Genomic DNA, 19,899 nt, shown 5'->3' with positions numbered 1-19,899 from the left:
ATCATTATCCCCATTTTACAGACGAGGAAACAGAGGCATGGAGAGGTTAAAAGGACTTAGCCAAGATCACCCAGCAGTCTGATGGTTAAGATGGGAATAGAATCAAGGTCTCCTTAGTCCCTCTGCTAGGCCATACTGCTCTATTAGGCCGCACTGTCTGATCTTTTTATTGTACTGAATCTGATCTGGTTCCATTGACAGGGCTGCCTGCTTGGCGTACCCTAGTATTGACCTCAGCAGTTGGTTAGGGTGAACAAAGCCTTCACTTATGGACCCCCTGGGGAAAATGGCTAGTGTAGGTTAAAAATGAGAATATACATATCTCAGGAAAAAACAACAACATTTAATTTAATTGTATTTTATTTACGGAATTGGGCCTAATTAGCATCAATAGCAGCTGCACCCATGCATACTCTGGGCACTATTTGGTTTGTAGAGGTTCCATCCTGTTATGTATCTATAGGAAATGTCAATGAAATATAGCAAAATAAAAATTTTCAATCTTGTGAATATCTTGAACCACCTGACTTAACCAACACATTACATGCTTCCAACTGATAACAAGCCAAGAAAAGATCTCACTCAGACAAGTGTCACTAAAATCATGTGTGTCCATTCCTATTTATTATAATAAAAAAGAAGAAAATCTAGATTTGAGTCATATTTCCTAAGAGTTCATCATATGCTGGCACATAACACTTGTGAATTTTATTCAATTCATTTAAAATGATTTCTAACACACAGCCAGCAAGTTAAGGACTGCAAGGAATTCAAATGATCACCAGGCATAGAAGATTTCTCAAGAGACAACTTTCAAATCATAAGCGAGGTATATTTTCCTTTAGGAATTGTACTTAAAAAAAATTAGATCTAATGATTACATATTTTTCAAAATAAGACAAGCTTACTCATGTTGTGAAATCAATTGACTCACATATCCTTAAAAGGGCAGATTCTATTTTTTGCACAAAAGTCAGTTTGAAATGGGCCAAGATGCAGCAGCTCAACAAATCTCAGTTGCTATCAATCCTAGATGTAGGTGCATAGTTACTGGAGGCAAGAGAACTAATGTTTTACTAGTACATCTTGTAATTGTTTAGGACCCAGTTAGGACCCATTTGTGTGCTGGTACAAGGGATTTATGCCTCTTTAATCCCTTACACCAGTGTACCATGCTGACACTTCCTGTGTGTGGGATGTTGCAGGCTTCACAGAACTGCTACATACCCTCTTGTGCAGGTGGGTGGAGTCTTGACTCTGCTCTTTCAATGTACCCATCAAAGTGCTTGCTCTGGTCCATTTGGGAGCATTAGCAGCAACAGGGATAGAACTACTACAGTGCACCCCTTCCCTGCTGCAGTGAGGAGACTGGGAGCAAGACTGCGTTTAGTACAGAGGTAAATAGACTAATTGTACAGATTTTTAATCCTGCTTAATGAATAGATTTTAAATTATATGATCTAGCCTCTGTAGTTTACTTCATAGTTAGTGTAACACTGTGATGAGCATGTTACGTTCTCCTTAACTTGGATTTACTCTTGATTTTTCTGTTTTCAGTGTCAAATAAACCTGGTTTTATTTAAAAATATTGGAAATGGTGCTTGTTAGGTAAAGGGTCATCACTGCTGGGCACTCCCAAGGGAAAGTGATTACACACAAAGAAGGTACCACGCTTAGCACTTCATCAAAGTGAGAGCTGGCAGAAGTCAGAGTGGGCACATAGCCCTCCAGGGCAGTTTGGATCCAAGAAGCAGTGATCCAGTGGAGTTTTCAAAGTTAAAATAGCTCTTCTAAATATTTCCCACAGGAAGGATGGATCAAACCATTCTTTGTCATAGGCGTGTGTGTGTGTGTGTGTGTGTGTGTGTGTGTGTGAGTGAACTTCCCTCTCTTGAGGGAAGAGTTTGATGCATTATTTTGGAATGGACAGCACAGTTTAATCACAGTATATTCCAGTGCTCTCTGAATACTATTTCTTAGGGCACAAAGAATATTTCCCAGAACTCAGAGGTCCTGAGCAAGAGAGATATGTCAAGGTATCTTTAGGACTGTTTCACCTAACACTTCCCTGCCAAACGAAGCTATTACTGTGACGGAGCAGGGAAGCTTCGGGATTATGTCAAGGGTGATAGGGCTTGCCCACTTCAAGAAGTAATGAGCATTAGAGCTAGAATGGAAGGTAAGTAGTTATAAAACTGAGCAAGATATTTTCCATCTGACTGTTTCTCTAAGCCCTAGTCTACACTTGGGGGGGGGGGAAATCTGTCTAAGTTACGCAACTTCAGCTACGTGAATAACGTAGCTGAAGTCGACGTACTTAGATCGACTTACCGTGGTGAGTTGACTGCTGCTGCTCCCCCATTGACTCTGCTTGCGCCTCTCGTGGAGTACAGGTGTTGACGGGAGAGGGCTCGGGGGTCAATTTATCGCGTCTATACTAGATGCGATAAATCGATCCCCGCTGGGTCGATTGCTGCCCGCCAATCTTTCAGGTAGTATAGACATACCCTAACATTCCCTCTTTCCCTTTTCCCCCTTCATTTCATTGATCTTGTTTTTATTGATAGTATCAAGTACATGTATTGAGTAGTTCACCTCAACTTAGTGTATACTCAGACCTCTTTCATCTGGTTGATGTGATGGGACTTGCAGAGAACAAATACCAGTATTTCTGCTCTCACTAAATCAGTAATTACCTGGCCTCTCAAATAGGTTTTTTTATTAAGCAGCCTTTATGTAGAACTTATTGTCATTTTCCAAATGAAGGAAAATGCTTCAGTCAGTCACTGGTTTTGATTTACAACCAATAATGCTGTGGACTCAACAAATGGGGATTGCTGACTAGTGAGAACAATGAACTTAGTTAACAGAATTAACAAGTGTGTTGTTTAACAGTAATGACAGCAATAAAACAGGAGATGTGACGTTGATACAGTCACAACTGAATCATAATGGATGAGATATTTATGGCAAAGCTGTTAAAACATTGAATAAAATATGGGGAGAGTAAAAGCAGATGTGGTTTTATTCTTCTGAGCTGAAGCTTGCAAAGTAAGAGATAGTATGAGTAATAATCACAGGTTCTAGTTCACAATGCATTAATAAATATTGATATGGTGCCAGTGCTGAACTTTCCAGATACAGAAATAAAGTGAGAAAACCTGCTCTTGCATTATGTATTTCTAACTTTAGATTTTATGGCACACATGGCAATATCCCATTATGATATTACACACACTCCCTTTACTTATATAGCTACAGATCATACAGGTTAAATGCACAGACTTTTTCCTATGGGAAAGTGTTTCTAGCTAGAAAAAAAAAAAGATTAGAACAATGTGCCATGTGTCAGATCCTAGAGTCATTATACATCTATTTTATGTATGTATTTTAGTTACTTATGTGGCCCCCATTGCCGTAATGGCTCACACTCTTTTAATGTATTTATTCTCACAACACCCCTTTGAGGTAGATTAATACCACTATCCCCATTTTTTTTTAAAAGGGGGATCTCAGGGACAGAGAGACTAGGTGACTCACCAGCACCACACAGGAAATCTGTGGTGGTGAAGAGAATTGAACTCTAGCCTAAGCTAGTACCCTAACCACTGCACCACACTTCCTGTCCTAGTGAATTTAATGCCGCTCCTACTTACTTTCAGGCTGCATCAGCCATGTCTGGAACCCACAAACATAGTGAGGGTGCCTCGCGCTGCTCTAAGTCCCGCTTTGGGTAGACATTTGACTCTGGGGCCTCCTTACCCAAGTTTCTGCTGGTTTCCACTAGCAGAGTAGAGAGGGTAAATGGTGCTCACCATGTTTTCTTAAACTGAGTATCCATGGTTTTGCCTCATATAGTAATATCATTGCCCCAGGCTTGCACTGAATTTTACTTCATTCTCTGCCTTTCTTCAGATTGTTTCCGTAAGGTTGCACCAAAGATTGCATCCCCCTTTTTAACATAGTATCATCCCCATAAGCTTCGGCTGAGCATTTGCTTTTCTTACAAGCCAGTTGGACAACAGATTCTTGGCCTTGAGGTCTCAGTGAATCTGGTGAGACTATTATTTTTACTAAGTAGCATATGTGCTCAGTCTACATGCTAACCTGATCCTGCATGTGATATCTCCAACGTGCCATTTGGTTTAGAAGATGAGTGCCAAATAACCAGTGATCACTATTCATATTGCACTATTTTTCTCAAGATGATATGTATAAGGCTAATATGAAGAAACTAGTTTAGTTTTATCTCCCACCCTCCACCATTTTCAGTGCAGGAGCTATTATTGAATCATGTTTTTGAAGAATAATTTTTGTCTTTTCCCTTCAAAACTTGAGAGCATGTTTGCAGTTAGCTAAATAGCAGTTGCTATTTCAGGGTCAAGTCTGGACTTCTGTCATGGTATAAAATGTCACATAACCCCAGTGAAATGTAAGCTGGCTGCAAATTTGGGTCAAATTTTTAGCTAGCTTCAAAATCCTACATAAAACATCTGGCGTATCACAGGCAATAATACAATGGAAGTATGCAACTCTATACCAGCTGTGCTGTTTTCTCTTTACTGCACATTTAAAATGCTAGAGTCAGATTTTAATAAGCTCTCAGCACTCAGTAGCTCCTGGGTGAACAGGTGAACAGCTGAACACGTTTGAAAAACCCAGCCATTAATATAGGTGCCTAAATGAGAGCTGAACTCTTTAGAAAATATGGCCCCCTAGAGTCTGACTGTCTCCAGGGGTAGCTGCTATGGCATGAGGTGAAGTTACTGCAGCTGGTACAGAGGAAATATACATATGCTCTCTCCCTCATGAAGACTATAGGTATGTTTTCTTTTGTTGTACTTCAACTGCAACTGTATCAATGAGTGAGTCAGAATTACTATTTTATAAATTAATGACAACAACAAAATAAGCTAGAGAGAGAGCACACTGTGTTTGTATATGTAAAATGCTACAGTAACTTTGGGAACAAAATGGCTCCTATTTCTGCATACATGTCTGCAATTGTAAAGGTTCAACTCACAGAAAAAAAGGTATTAGAGAGACAAGGTGGGTGAGGTAATACCTTTTATTGGTCCAACTTCTGTCGGTGAAAGGGGCAAGCTTTTGAGCTACACGGAGCTCTCTTTCAGGGTCCTGAAAAAAATGTCAGTATTAGCCCAGATTTACAATACTATTAATGTCCTGAAGAAGAGCTCTGTGTAGCTCAAAAGCTTGTCTCTTTCATCAAGAGAAGTTGGTCCAATAAAAAAAAAAAAAAATTACCTCACCCACCGTGTGGCTCTATTATTTTCCAGGAAATTCTCATACTATCTTCTTCTGGGAGAGAATGAATCTAACCTTCCTGCAATCCTTCATTACTTTCCAAAGTCAAATAATCTCAAAAGAGAGAATCTACTGCTCCAAGCCTCATTTCCACGTTACAGTTTCTCTGAAAAGGATTTTGTTCTTCTGTTTTCAAACCATGGAGCACATTTACAGTGGCTGGTCAGATGGGAGGAGCTGTGTACTGTGGCTTAGAGCATGAAGAGCTAACAGTTCACATCTGGCCTGGGACTGTGCTGCAGTTGTAATCAGATTAATTCAAAAGGGAACTGACAAAAATTGAACCATTTTCTGTGTTTAAACATAAATAGCCCTCTTTCTTCTGTGGTTCTTATCTGTTGCTCAGGGAAGACAGTCTAGTTGATAACACATACGCAGTTTAGTAATTTGCTCAGTGTCACAAAAGGGGTCAGAAATGAAGTTGGAGGGTAGAGTTGGGATAGAACTCAGATTTCCTGACATTCAGTCTCCATGCTTTAACAATGTGATCACGCTTAATTTGGGAGGGGGTGTGTGTGGTATTTTATATTTTTGGAATTCTTTGCTTTTTGCTATTTCAGGGTCAAGTTTGGACTTCTACAACAGGTTTTCTGGGTTTGCATTTGCTCAGGTTAAGTATCCCAGAATAGCTGTTCTGCATGTGGCCAGTCTGTTGCACTCTTTCACAGCTGTGACTCTCTGTTGGTTTCTGGGACATGCACCTTGGCTCAACTACACAATCTTAGATCTGTATCTCAGCTGCAACAGGCCCTCACAGCTTTGTTTTTCACTGATTCAGAGTCTTGTTTGGAAACCAAACAGGTTACCAGAGTAGTGTTTATGTACTTCCACTCCCTTATTCAGAAAAATACATTCACTCAGGAAAAAATATCACAAGGTTGGGTCAGTAACGGACAATAGCAATCTCTCCAATGCCAGAGTTTTACTGGGGTGGAAGAACAGAGTAGTGTTACTACAGCTCATTTCCTTTACTTGCCTGTACCAGATTTATATATTTACAGATAACTACAATAATAGGTATCCCAGAGGCTGATTTTATAAAGTTCTGAGGCACAAGAGTATACAGATATTATTGATGTGTTACATTTAATCAACCAAATACATTCATGATTTTCTAGGCAAAGAACTAAGAGAAATAGAAGAGTGGGCTCCTTCCATGCCAGAGATGATGGATGTGATTTCTGTATATAAAGTTTGTAATAATATCTATGTTACATTGTCAATTCTTTCATTCGGTGTTTGTACAGCATGTTGCACAGTGGGACCCCAATCACGGCCAGATATTGCCATAGTGTGTACACATAAATATGTAATAAATTCACACTTAGAGAGCATCTTCATCCCGGCATGACAAAGTGCCTTACAAATGTCTTTTAATGTAGCCTTAAAAAACACGCCTATGATGACACTGATTCCACTTATTGACTAAAATCTCTAAGGAACAGTGGGGCAGATTCTCAGTTGGTGGAAATTGGCATAATGCCAGTGGAGTAAATGAAGCTTTTGGGACTTACACCAACCCACCTCCTTTTGGTGTTATTCGGCATGAAGATGACTGTGTAGATGTGAAACATTAAGGCCTAATTTTGAAGTAAGTTGTGTGTTAATTGTGTGCACTGAAATAGAACATGCACTTACCACATTTTCACAGGTGAATCAAGGAATTTCATTGAAATGACTAGTTGTGGTCACATGAAGGCACAATTCCCAAGTGTCCATAGTGAGCTGCTGATGTGGTAGTGTTTGTTTATTTAATTTATTTATTTATTTTGGAGAGGGGGGGTGTTGCATCCAATTTTAGGACAAATATTAGGCCATAATTTCTCATAAGGGAAAAAACAAAAACATAATAATACAAACAAACCAATCAACTCTAAAACACCCTTTACAAAAAAGTTAGAATGTTTTGGAAATGTCCATAAATGTTTCTCAAAACCCACTTTGGGGGAACTACTCACATTCTTATTGTCATCATCCACGAATCTCATCCCTGTGTGTTCTAAGTCAGTGCTGTTGCTGTTGTTCAACTGCACATGGTGATTTAGATTTCTGTGACATATGGACTCCTGTCCACTTGGTACTGATCTGAAACCACTAAACTCATTTAACTTAGGATCTCGGGTCTGAATTAAGTATTAAGGATAAATGGTCAATGCTTTAATGGTCATTTCACACTTGATCATCAAATCATCTATTCACCACGTGTGCCATTTAAGTCTTTCATTCTGTTCCCTCAAATATATTACAGTGAAAATGAACATGACAAAACAACCATAGAAAAAAAGCAACCTTTGCTTGTTGTTGGGATTTTCTGCCCCCCCCTTACGAAATGGTGAATTGTCCCATTATACTCATTTCCTGCAAAATATGCATCTTCAGGACCTTTGGTTCAGGAAAGCAAAGCAGTGCTGCAGTTATCTTAGTATGGAGCATTTCTGTTTTACATACTGACACACATTTTAACATGAAAAAGGTCAGAGATGGAAACAGCACAGCTTGTTGCTGTGACAGCAGACATTTAACAGAGAGATTTCTGGACACACTACTGTTTAAAATAATTTAGTAAAATAATTGCCATGATTGATTTTTTAGGTCCCTGAGTTCATACCACACACTTTTATGTGACAACTCCCTTTGGAGGCTTTTTTAAAATGACAGTGACAAATGCATTCCAAACAAGTTCTGGGTGACTGTCAAAGTTTGATTAGATTCACAAACTCCACCGTTATTTGTTGGCTAAATCTTGCATACTGAGTAGTCGCCAATACTGGTTTGTCCAAACATCTGTTCCTGCTGGTGGCATCAGGCTCACAGAAAATCATCTTGTTCAAATGAACTTTTGATAGCCTGCCCTTATGACAAGTTAAGCCCTATTTATAAGGAAGGCAGCACTTGCTTTTGTTGCAAAACACAGATGTTGCTACAGCAACGACCACATCAGGACTATATAATACATTTGCCCCTAATAATAATTAATATAATTATTACAAGAAAGCCCAAAAAGATTATGTTTGGGGGAGGAAGGGAGTTGTGTTGTACCCAAGACATATGCAAAACTGCTGAACTTTGGAGAAGCACAGAGCAGAGTCCACTATGGAAACCCTAATTACTGTATATAGCACTTAGCTATTATGCTCAAGGGTGCCCTAGAAATACTGGAGACAGACTTCAGTGGAGTTACACCAGAGATGAATGTGACCCATTCATCTCTCACTCAAATACAAATTTTAAAAGAAAAGAAAATGCAGCCGAAAACTGAAAAATACAAATTAATTTTGCTCAAGTGCTAAAGGTATGACATGGTGCATATGATATAACTCCAGCAAAATCAGTTGAGTTGACTCTACTTACAGCAAATCTCAGTTAGGTCTGAAGATTATTAAGCCTCAACCGAAAATACATTTGCATGGTCAAAATATTAAACTCAGAGAGGCGGGGGGAGAAAAGGAAAGCAAAAAAGTATGAGATTGGGCTGCTATAATCAAACACTGTAATGACTAGACCTAAATGCACACAAATAACACTGGTGCAACTCATCTTATTGTACTACTAGTTTTTGTAGTGTTCTGCCTGATGATGTATCATAATTCTGCTACATCACCTGCCTGAAGAGTCTTACATTGTTTTAGCTGATTTTAGCTTTGGATTTCTGGCTGGTTTTGAAGAGTGCAAGCCCACAATGATTGGAAAAATAAAACAAGAATATTCTTGTGAAACCTGATGAAGTGAATCCAATGAGAAATCAGTACATCCAAGATGTTGTAATATCAGTATCTGTGAAGGAATAAGAAGAGACACCCCATTGTCTAAAAAAGACCAGTACGTTTTAAAGCAGCCAGAGTCCTCACCCAACAGCACCTGCCTCCCTTAGAAATGGCAACAAGTGGAATCACTCAACACAACACAACACTACAGTGGTAATAAGTGGCACCAACAATACCTTTGTTTCAATTCCCAGTCTCACATACTCTTTTTCCTCAAACCACACGCACAAGCTAATGGTGGAGGAGATGCCCCTTTTATATTTTCAGAATATAAAAACTGCTCAAACACCATTGTAATGATATGAGAAGTTGATTCACTACAAAACAACAAAAACCCAACAACTTTTACTTTTGATGTTAGAGATAGACCCAAAAACTACAATCCCAGATTCAAACATTCCTGACTTTAAGACTTCAAAATGCCAATCACAACCTGAAACCATCTCTGGTCAGAAACTATAGCTTGCAAATGTCAGACCTCCAAACATACAAGAGGATTAGTCCCCCACAAAGAGGTTTTCCCATTGCTCATGGAACTACTGGATAACCACATATGTTAGCGTAACAGGACATTTTGTTTTACAAGGATAGGCATCATTTCAGCACGTGCATAGAGAGACTCTCTTAAATTGAGGCCATAGTGGCTGAGAGTCTAGGCTGGGGGAATGGTGGTAATTATTTGACCTCTGAGGAAATGTTGGCTTTTTGCCATCCAAATGCATGCTGTCCAATTTAGTGAAAGATACTTTAAAGAAGAGCTGAAGAAATGATAAGCAATGAATAATAGATTTGATTAATTTAGTTTTTCATGGTCATGAATTGTCTGCAAACATATAATAAAATTTTCAAGTTTACTCCTTATTTTTGCCCCGCAGATTGTTTATGAACAGTTCATTGTGAATAGTCACAGTTCACCCACCGTATGTTGGTTTGTTATGCAGATCATATGTTACTGTCTCTCTACTACATTTGAAAATCCAATTGCAATTTTGCTTTTGATGAATATTCAAGCGTTTGAGCTTAAAATATTTTTCCATAAGTATTTGTGTCAGCAAAGCTGAAGTACTCCAATGTTCATTGAAAAGGAACATGAAAGGGTCACGGACATGGGTTGAATCAAAATACACCTTTTAATTCAGGTGAATATTTGCAGCATTTTCTCCCACTATTCATTCAGCTCAACATACCAGGCGTGCTTCATGTGAAATATACAAATAACCAGAAACATCCAGTCACCCACGTAAAGGGAAAGAGTAGAAGTGGTGTACTCAACCTTTGGGCATATTTAAATAAGAATTAAAGCAAAAGAGAGAGAATGCTACTGCTTTGTTTTCATATGGAGCCTTTCATCCAAGATCTCAAAGCACTGTACAAACATTAACACATTGCATACACCCTATAGGGGAGATGTATTACACATTTATTACAGGAAGCTAGACTAACACACAGAGAAATTACACGGCTTGCTCACAATCGTATCAGATTGGTGTGGAAAACAGGAAGTCAGCTCCTGGCTCAAAGCACTAGACCACACATTCTCCATTTTAAAGTTAAGGCTGCAACTCATTCATTTCATGGACATAACTTGTGTGGTTTGGGGTTATACGGTAGCATAAAGTATTAACTGTGTGAAATGCAATACTTACCAAGTACATGTTAAGCACTGAATTTCTCTCTCTAGTTTTAATATTCCTGATTCTGACAGTTCCAGACAGACCTTAAAAGTTGCTTTCACTTTATTTTCTATTTTGTGCTGGTGTTTTCATTCATCACAAACAAAATTAAACCTTTAAAACCAGTCTATGGCTTTTTAGGCATTTATTGATGGCATCAGAGGCTCTCTCCTATTCCATAATGTAGGCGTAATCACATTTATTTTGCCATACATATAATAGTAGACATTGCAAAAAAATATTCCACAGTTATAATTTGCAGATCTGGGGGTGGGGCAGAAAAAAAAAAGCAAAAGAATGCCATATTGCAAAGGGGAAAAAAAGAGTTAGATTGTCGTGAAACTGAAAGGAAATCAATAAGACAACTTTGGAGACCCATTTCAATCCATTGTTGACATTGTTTTCTGGTAGTAATTTTCTCAAAATGTTAGCAGGATTGAGTTTGCTTATTGATTCTATTATTTTTGACCTTGCATTAGTGTGGGCTAATCTTACATGCCATAAAATTTCCTTTCACAGCTAAAATTATTGTATGGCTCTAGGGGAAAATTACAATCAGGTCATGGCCCCTTTAGGATTTTGACGAGTGTATAACCAGCAATAGTGAGTTATTTTGACTTTGGCTATACCTTCCTGTTATTTACATTTTATTAAACAGTTTAAGATGGGGCGTCATACAAATGATCAATGTATTGACTGAAATACCAAAGTCATAATGCATTGAAGAGTAAACTGAAAACAGCTAGATCAGTCAGCCTCTATGTAAGTCAATAATATAAATGTCTAAATACAGAATGAGATAGAAACCAAAGTGTTGTTCATTTGTCTGGGGATGCTGCACAATACAATAGCTGGCTACATTGTAGTGTAACATTTATGATACATGAGCAAAAATAATTACTCTCTGTTTCTAATATGTAACATTCAGAAATATAATACAAGGTAGTGGATCATAAGAATGCCCTCATAGACAGATTGCGCTACCATTGGGTGTATTAAAAAAAATCTATATCTTATTTATATATGCCTGGGGAACTTAATTCATCCCCCCTTGTGTGTATGCATCATGGTAGCTATTTTTTCTGTAGGACCTCTGCTTCAGACAGTGATCAGAATGAATGGTACTTGACTAATGAGCATCTATTCAATAATTTGTTTAATTCTTTCTTCAAAGTGTGGCCCCTGCCATATTTACTGCACACTATTCAACCCTTGCTCTGAAGACAGAATGATTAATTTCTTTTGGGGCTTTTTTCTGGTAGCCATCATTATAGTATCTCAGTGCTTGACAAACATATTACTTTATCTATACAACATCCAAGTCAGATGAGGGTATATTATCATCCCCATTTTACAGAAGAAAAACTGATTTACCTGAAAGTTTCTACTAATTTTGGGTGTCCAACCTGAGATGTCTAGGACCTGATTTTTAAAAGTACTTAGCATTATAAAGTACTTTGTATACCCAAGCACAGCTCCCACTGATTTTAGCTGCTGTTGTGAGTGCCCAGCACTCTTGCAGTTCAGGGTCTCAAGTCAGACACCAAAGCAAATGAGAAACATACAATTAGTGACCACCCATGAAAATTTGGTTAAAGTAACTTGCCCAGCATCACATATGAACTCTGTGGCAGAGGCAAGGATAGAATCCAATTTTTCAGGTCAGCATTCAAGTACCTTAACCATGAGATTATCCTTTCTCTTCCTGCAATCGTCTGCCTCATTCACTATATACCTTCAAAATTCTGCAAGAAATGAAGGAGGGGTCCTATAGACAACAGATTCCTTCCTTCTTTCCCTCCTTCCCTTGTGAACCCTGATTCATCCCAAGAGCAGGTCCATCTTGTGCAGTGAATGAAGCAGAGATCCCATAGGAAAAATGTGGCCTTGTAATTAAAGACTATATCATAATGCCTATGCACAAAGGGGCCAAATTGCCCAGGCAACTTTAATTCCCACGTTTCCTATTTCTGAGTGCTTGGTTTTTCAAACCTCAATGTTCTTTTAATATGGTTTTTGTGTGTAATTTTGTAGCAAATTGACACCCCCCCCAAGAAAAGATTCCTTCATATGGCATCATTTTGACACCCACATGGTTCATCAGTAGGCTTGGGACCTTTCAAGCCACCACACAGATATCTACCAGCTGAGTTAATGGAATAACTAATAGAGGGTGATAACCTACTATTACTATGTGGACCAGCAGGACAGAAGGATGAGACACACTTTGTCAGCGGGTTTCACAGATAATTGTGACAGCAGAGGAATGCTAAAACTCAGGAATTTTGGGATCCATTCTAGACTCCGGAGGACAATGGTCTATTGGTCACAGACCCTTCTGTCTGTTACCCCATCACCTCCAGCCAGGTCCTTGTTCCACTCTCTGCCATCCCTAGCTCCTTTTGCCAGTCCCATTCTCCTTGCCAACGAGTCTCAGTCTCTACTCCTCATCTCAGTCCCACTCTTTATGATCAACCAGCCCCAGTCTCCCTCTCTGGGCTCCTTGTAAGAGTCCCAAATTCTCCCTGACTTCCAACGCTCCAGCCCCAGTCTCAGTCTCCTTGTCCAGCAAACCTCATTTCCCCCTCCCAACTCCTCCATATTTCCCAGTGCTTCACAAAGGTGGTCAGTATTATTATCTTCATTTTACAGATGGGGAAACTGACATACAGGGAGGGGAAGTGACTTGCCCAAGGTCACGCAGGACAACGGCAGATCAGGGAATAGAGCTCTGGTCTCTTGAGCTCTAGGCCAGGGCTCTATCCATGAGGCCACATGTCCTCATTACAAACACAAACAGGAAACACTGGGAAATATCGTCTCTTCTTTTCTAGACCCATCAGTACTAAGCAGAAATTGCCCTCAATGATTTTAAAGTAAAACTAAACTAGACTATTTTAACCGTTATGTAACGTAACCATGACATGTCAGTTGTAGAGCATAGTATGTACTACTGTTCCTGGCAGATCATAAAATAAAGTGAAAAATCCCAATAAAATTCAAAACAAAATTCCCACCAAATCAGAAAATTTTGGAATTTTATTTCAGAAATGAAAAAGTGTCATTTTCAAATATACCCCCCCCCCCCAGAATTTTTCTTGGAATTGACTTTTTGTTTGTTTGTTTGCAATGTTGCAAAAATGGCATTTTCTGACAAAAAATGTTTAGATGATAATTTTCTAACCCGTTCTAGTTGTTTAGAGATCATCTGCCAAGTCAACAGATGGAGTAATTTCAGGAGATGTTTTAGAGTCTTTGAAAACTCAACAAGGCACAGAGGATCTCCAGCTGGAATCCATACTTTAAGGAAGGACAAAGGAACTTTTGCTTCCCTGAGACCCAAAGGTAGGCCAAGTGCTCTGCTTGTAGACTGCATAGTACATTTATCCCCAGAGAAGTGTGCTGGAAGAGATTTATTGTTTGAGGCTTTTAGCCTCAAGCTTAATTTTTAAAACTATGTATTTCCCTAGAAACAGAATAGTTCCATTTAAAAGTCACAGGTGCCCTGAAGCTCTGCTTAGAAGATTACCTCAAATTTCATTTAACAACAGACTTGGAACTTGAGGCAAATTATTTATTACAATAGACGGAAAGCAATATTTTTGTCTGTTTTTCCCCCTTTGTCATCAGAGGTCCTAAAAGTACTCAATAAAAATGAAAAATAAAAATAAAAAAAGATAGGCTATATTGTTTGCATTCTTCCAATAAAGGGGGTTTTAAACCCCTGTGCTCAATTTGATGTATAGTTCAGACTAACCCTTTAATTCAAACCCAAGAAAAAAGGCAATACCTGGTTATTCCAGTTTACTAGGCAAATATTCTTCTATTATGGCATTAAAATAGGATTCTGCAATTACTGCTTCCCAGATTCTGGGAAGCAGTAAACACTGTTGCAATACAATTCCAAGGAATGTGTGAACCTGGATTTCATTTAATCTTTAGAAGCACTATTTTGAAGATCATACAAGTAAATGTTATTTACAATTGTACTTTGTACCTTCTTGGCAGCATGAAGTAGCTATAAAGTGGGTGAAAATTACATTTACACTAGGCAACATTTTCAAAAATGCCTGAATAGGACTTAGAGTCCTCAGTTACACTGAAAGTCAAGGTGCTCACTTAGGTGCTTCTGAAAATGTTACACATTCGCTTTAAGGTGCCTTTACAATACCACTAGTGTAAATGAGCACCAGTCCCCATGAAGATGTCTAGCTTCTAGATTTAGGAGTATGATCCGGTAAATATATAATAAACATCTATCCAAGTCTAGATTGTGGCTTCTGCAGCCATGTGGTGGCACATTAGTTCAGTCTCTGTGTAATTCCCAAGAACCTGCTGCATTTTACATATTATGCTAGAGTTACTGACTATGGATTACGTTTTGAAGGGTAGGGTAGATTAACTATTCCACTCCACTGTTTACTGTTAAATGTTTAAAAATAAATAAATAAAAACATCCAGCCAACATCTTACAAAATGATGGCCAAATCCTTACGGATTAGTTGTTGGTGTCAGTGATTTCAGTAGGAGTTCCAAGAGTTAGTCCTACTGTACTCCAAAAGTGGATCCCCTCTCTTGGCCAAGCCCTCGCCACCCAGGACAGCGTATCACATGTTGCACCCTAACAACAAGGCCCTAGAAGGAAGGTTGGCCCAGTGGTCAGGCAGCTCGAGGACGACTTGGAGAACCTGAGTTTAACTCTTTGCTTCACCTCAAACTTCTTATATGATTTCAGGCAAGTCACTTAGGGACGGATTTTTAAAAGTGCTTAGGTGCCTAAAGATGCAGATAGGCACCTAGTATGACTTCAGTGGAAGTTAGGTACATAAAGGGAATTAGCTCCTAAGGGCTTTGAGAATCTGGCCCTTAGTCTTTCTGTTACTCAGTTCTCCATCTTTGAAATGGGAATAACAGCACTTTCCTACCTCACAGGGCTGCTCTGAGAATAAATACATTCATGATTGTGAGGCACTCAGATACTACAGTAATGGCTGCCATGTAGGCAGCCATTTAGGACCGGAAACAGACCTTGAGCCTCTTACTGCCAGTTTCTTTACCATCACTGGCAATGGAGAATTCCCCCTCTTGGCTGCTGCTGCGGCGATTAAGATCAGCTTACAGTTGCCAACACCTGTCATTTATTAAGTTAACTGTATCTACTTCAAAGCAGTCAATTAAAAAAAAAAAGACAGTGATTTCATGCCATGTGCAAAAATTGGCACATGGAGTGGTGACCTTAGGTTACTTCGCCAAGTATGTGTGTCTCATAATTTGTTTTTTCCTCCTGTTTGGGGTTTTGTCCCTTTCAGGCTCATCAGATGAATGTCAGCTGAAATCATATTTTAATTCATCTCTGAGCCCTTCCACCAGTTACTTATCTGTGCTCCTCCTGATATACATTTCTTTAGGTTTATACAAAGCATTAAAAAGTGCCTATCCTGGGCCTCTAGGAGCCTGTGTCATATATTAAATACACAAAACAACACACCACCACCAATACAACAAAACTAAGTGAAGCAGCCTTCTCAAAACCCAAAAAGGGGAATTAAAACACTAACAAATCCCAGCCACTGATGCACACCGATCAAGACTCCACTCACCTTTCCCGCTCTCAAAACCTGGGGAGTAGACAAGTTTGTAGTGCACCCCTGTAGGGCAACAGATTTGAACTACTGAGAAGGGGCCACGGGGAGCAAGTTCCAAAGCTAAGGTCTCCTTCTAGGTGAATTCTCCAAGAGCAGCTCTCTCTTGCTCTCTTTGAAACTATCTTGATTATCACTACAAAAGTTTTTTCTCTCCTGCTGACAACAGTTCATCTTAATTAATTAGCCTCTTAGAGTTCGTTGGGCAACTCCCACCTTTTCATGTTCTCTGTATGTATCTATATCTCCTCACTATATGTTCCAGTCTATGCGTCCAATGAAGTGGGCTGTAGCCCACGAAAGCTTATGCTCAAATAAATTTGTTAGTCTCTGCGGTGCTACAAGTACTCCTGTTCTCTTTGAAACCAGGGTTCTCCAATATCTCTGTTAACCTCAGCTGCAGTATGCCAAATGGAGAGCAGCCACCTAAACAGGCAGTGCTCAACCCATTTAGGGCTTTATAGGTTAAAACTGACACTCTGCTTGCAAGCCAGTAGCCAGCCAGGGCAGTCAATGAATACAGATATGTGACTGCAGTAAGAAATGCCACATGACAACCTGCTGTGTGCTGGCCAGAGGCACTGGTGGGGATGGTAGTTGTTAAAGCTGCTGTGTGCTGAGGAGTAGCCACTATCTCTAAGAGAGAAGATCTTGCAAGATAGGATCAGTGATTGTGTCAATAATTGGTTGTTTTAACCAATTAGTGATGTTAACTGAGGAGCATTTGTTCCACCTTTTAATCCATTACCTAATTTTGGATAAACATTTTGTCCCAGATTTGACAGGGGGAAAAAGGTACACGGGTAACTGAATAACCTAGTTTGCACATGCAGCTCCCATCATTGCATTGCAGATTGAGAAGCTCAACATATAAATTACTAATAAAATTTCTTTGCATGGGTAATTGTTTAACTTGAATACACAATTAGGGTAATTGCAGAAGAAAATTAGACATATATTTTGCATACACATGTATACAGCCAAGTTTTCAAAAAATCTGGCCTCAACAAGTACCATAACTTTCTAGTTCACCTTTCTTTGTCTGCAAACTCTGTCTCTTCTGTGTCTTGAAATAGTTACTAATTCATTATTATCACTGACATTTCCTGCAATTTCATGTGTTTCCCTAGTGCCGGCTGTTTCCTCAGGTTTCATTATTATCAAACAGCTCTGCTCTGATAGACTGCTGATCCTCATCTTCATATTGATTAATTTCATTTTCAAATGCATCATCCTGATTTTCAACATCTTCAGCACTGTCTTCTCACAATGAGTCATTTGCAAGACAGGTTTTCATTACTAGAGCCATCTACAGGGTAGGAATGTGTTGGCCTAACTTCAGGTACAGAGCCAAATCCTGTTCTCAATTAGGTCATTGCAAACTGGAATAAACTCATTGAATTGAATGGAGTTACTCAGTATTTTCAGGGGGGTAAATGACAGCTGAATCTGACCCATAATGTTGCTTTTCTCTGCTTCTTGGCTATCTCTTGAAAGGGATATGCCAGTCATGCTTTGGCTTGATCATTATCAAGGTAATTAAAATGCAATTTATTTTTTTGGATTAATTTGTAGATTAAACAAGCTGTTTTATTATATTTATCTCAGACATCTAACATTTTTAAGCATTTAATATTACAGTGTTGGCAAAATACATCTTTAATTTAGTATAATTTGATTTGTTTAAATTAAAAATGTATTGATAATCCCAAATAGTTTCATATTCACTTGGAACACTATATTATAACCTAAAACAGTCTTCACCTCTCCATCACTCAGAGTCAGCTCTACTTTGCAACTATATGGTTCGTGAAATGCCATTCTTATCTAATATGATGCATACTCCGCCATATGTATTCATACAGGCACTTAGGATTTATTACGTGGCATTAGACCATCAGTCTATCAAGCTGAGTTTGGCAATAGGAGGAAGATACCATCCCAACACCCATGTAATGGACCTAGCCATGCAATGCTATAGAAAGGGGAGAGATTTTCTCTCTGGTGCCCATCCAGAAGCATGGGAAGAGGTTGCGATGGTCATAATTACAAAAGTCATTATAGGTTGTAAAGTTACCAGGCATAATTTTAAAAACCAGCTTCTGGCCCAGATCTTCAGCTGGTGTAAATCAGCATAGTTCCAATGACTACAGCTGATTTAAGCTGATTTACACCAACTGAAGATCTGCCCCACAGTGTTTAACCCCGACCTTCCTGAGGTTCATCTTATGCATTCAGAAATGAATCAGCAAATACAGAAGGCAAGGGCAGCAGTTTGTCTGGGACAATCCTAGATTTCTGAAAGTCCAGGCTGAGGAGCAGATACATCTTCTCTAAGTTGCTTTTCATTGGGCAGGTCAGTTTCCCCTCTCTTCCCTGATCTTTGGCTGCTCCTCTTTCCTCAGCAACAGAAGGTGCCAGGGCACTTTGTAGAGAGTAGGAAAGGGGGCTCATTCAGGTGCTGGGGGAGAGACGTCATAGAGAAAGGGCAGAAGGGGCTGCAAGGATCCAGATGGATGAGATGCGTGGAGCCAGTTAGGAGACAGCCTGGGGACTCTCTCGGGAAGCAGTGTCTCTGAATAAGATTTGGGGGCCAAGCTGGATAATGAGCTGAACATGAACTCCCAGTGGAATTCTGTAGTCAAAAGGGCTAAGACGTAAACAGGGGAATCTCTAGTAGAAGTCGAGAGGTTATTTTAACCTTGTATTTGGCGCTGGTGAAACTGCTGCTGGAATCCTGTGTCCAGTTTTGGTGTCCACAATTCAAGAAGGATGTTGATAAATTCAAGATGGGTCAGAGAAGAGCCACAAGAATGATTATAAATGGGAATCTATTTCCCAATCTATTTAGCTTAACAAGGAGAAGGTTAAAGGGAGATTTGATTACAGTCTATTAGTACATATATAAGGAACAACTATTTGACAGTGGGTGCTTCAAGATAGCAGAGAAAAGTATAACCAAAAGTGAACCAATAGCTACAGCTAAACAAATTCAGACTGGTAATAAGGCATACATTTGTAACTCTGAGTGTAATTAACCACTTGAACAAGGGGATTCAAGCGGTTTGGCAATTTTTAAATCAAGATTGGATTGTTTTTTAAAGATTTGCTCTAGTTCAAAAGAAATTATTTGTGGGGAGTTCTATGGCCTGTGTTCTATAGGTCAGACTTGAACAGATGATCATAGTGGCCCCTCTCCCCTTGGAATCTATGACTCTATGGGAGGTGGTGATGGTGGTGGGAAATGGATTAATCAGCTGTGATAAAGAAAAGGGCAGCTGAAGGAGGGAACCAGTCATGAGGGTGCAGGGATTGCCCTTGGGCCTCAGGATGATCTGGAAAACTGACAACACATTTGAAACACAGGCAACTCTGCTATTTTGTTACCTGCCATTCACTATATGGAGTGACACCATGTTGTCCACATATTATGGAACAATATAAAATGAGGGACTGTTCTGTCCTTTAAACTCTCATTATAGTCTTCAGAACCTT

General features: G+C 39.3%; 1 long non-coding RNA gene across 1 annotated transcript in view; it reads right to left on the bottom strand.

Moving 5' to 3' along the window:
• The window catches only part of LOC123348615, a 72,385-nt gene extending 55,875 nt beyond the window's left edge, over positions 1 to 16,510 (bottom strand). The window contains exon 1 of the long non-coding RNA XR_006573220.1: positions 16,363 to 16,510. This is a non-coding gene — a long non-coding RNA (uncharacterized LOC123348615). The remainder of the gene's footprint in view (positions 1 to 16,362) is intronic.
• Positions 16,511 to 19,899: the final 3,389 nt, after the last annotated feature.

Source organism: Mauremys mutica, chromosome 13, assembly GCF_020497125.1.
Source record: "Mauremys mutica isolate MM-2020 ecotype Southern chromosome 13, ASM2049712v1, whole genome shotgun sequence".
Taxonomy (NCBI): Eukaryota; Metazoa; Chordata; order Testudines; family Geoemydidae; genus Mauremys; species Mauremys mutica.
Note: the sequence above shows the minus strand (reverse complement) of the source record. Positions and strands in the feature narration are given on the sequence as shown.